General features: G+C 45.4%; 1 non-coding gene across 1 annotated transcript; it reads left to right on the top strand.

Annotated features, from left to right (window-relative positions):
- Positions 1 to 997: 997 nt before the first annotated feature.
- Positions 998 to 1,104, top strand: LOC130508807 (small nucleolar RNA R71). Its single transcript, XR_008942987.1, has one exon. It is a non-coding gene; the product is annotated as a small nucleolar RNA R71 (small nucleolar RNA).
- Positions 1,105 to 1,418: the final 314 nt, after the last annotated feature.

The following is a 1,418-nucleotide window of genomic DNA, read 5'->3' as shown; positions in this document are numbered from 1 at the left end:
TTGCTGGAGCAGCAGATTCACCATCTTTTGTTGTTTTCTTCTCTTCTCCAACCTTTCCTTTACCCTTGGCTTTCACAATCTTCTCCAAGATCTCAGCATCTGTCTTCTCATCAACAATGACCACTTCATCATCCAGGTTGATGACCACCTCCTCACCTTGTTTCTCAGCATCCTTGGTGAGGGTTACAGGAGTCAACTTCTTACCACTCCTAAGTGTGACAGCTTTTGCTTCCTTGGGGTTTTAATCTGACTTTCCAGGTAGAGATCCTTACTGGCGGTTCTGGTGGGAGCTCATGGAAGCAAACTGATTTCCAAATTCTTGACAGAAGAAGCAAGGTTGGAGAATTTGTTGTTGAGCTCATTGTAGCTTCCATCGATCTTGGAGTGGAGATTCTTCAGCTCATAGCCAACATGCTTCTCACTTCTAGTCTGAGACTCCAAGATCTGTTTCAGCAAGGCATCAGTGCTGCTCTCTTGAGGAGCAGAAGAGCTAGGAGAAGAGTTTTGCTGAGGCTGATAGTTGCTCTGCTGGTTGTTTCTAGGCTGATAACCATTGTGTTGGTTGTTTGAATAGGGCTTCTGTTGGTAGTTGTTGTACTGAAAGTTGGGTTCCTTCTTGTACCAGCTACCATTGCTGTTGATGAAACACAATTCTTCTTGCCCTTCCAAACCATCAACCTCATTGACAGTAGGAGGTATCTCCTGTTGTGGGTTACCAACAAAGTTCACCTGCGCTTGTGTGGCCTTATCAGCAATGAGTTTGTCAATCTTCTCCTGAAGAGCCTTTATCTCATTCCTTGTTTGCTTGTCATCACCTCTATTGCTTCTGTCATGGTCTCCACTGTAGACTGCATCACTCTTAACCATGTTGTCAACCAGAGCCTCTGCCTCTTCCTCAGTTCTCCCCAAAAAGAACCCATTGCTAGCTGTATCCAGTCTGGCTCTGTACTTAGGAAGAGCACCTCTGTAGAATGTGCTCAGCAAGCTCTCCTTAGAGAATCCATGGTGTGGGCACTGAGCTTGGTAACCATTGAATCTCTCCCAAGCTTCGCTGAATCCTTCCAAGTTCTTCTGTTGGAAGCTGGAGATCTCATTCCTCAACTTAGCAGTTCTTGAGGTAGAGAAGAACTTCTCCAAGAATGCCCTTTTGCAGTCTTCCCAAGTGGTGATGGAGTCACTTGATAGAGACTTCTCCCATTGACGTGCCTTATCCCCCAAAGAGAAAGGGAATAGCTTGAGCTTTAAGACATCCTCTGACACACCATTAGTCTTTGACATACCACAGTAGCTGTCAAACTTATCCAAGTGATCAAATGGGTCCTCCACAGCCAGACCATGATACTTGTTGTTCTCTATGCAGTTTAGCAGTCCTGACTTGATCTCAAAGTTGTTAGCAGCCACAGCTGGTGATCGGATTC

Source organism: Raphanus sativus, chromosome 2 (assembly GCF_000801105.2).
Source record: "Raphanus sativus cultivar WK10039 chromosome 2, ASM80110v3, whole genome shotgun sequence".
NCBI lineage: Eukaryota > Viridiplantae > Streptophyta > Magnoliopsida > Brassicales > Brassicaceae > Raphanus > Raphanus sativus.
The sequence above is the reverse complement of the archived record's forward strand: the minus strand, read 5'-3'. Positions and strand labels throughout refer to the sequence as shown.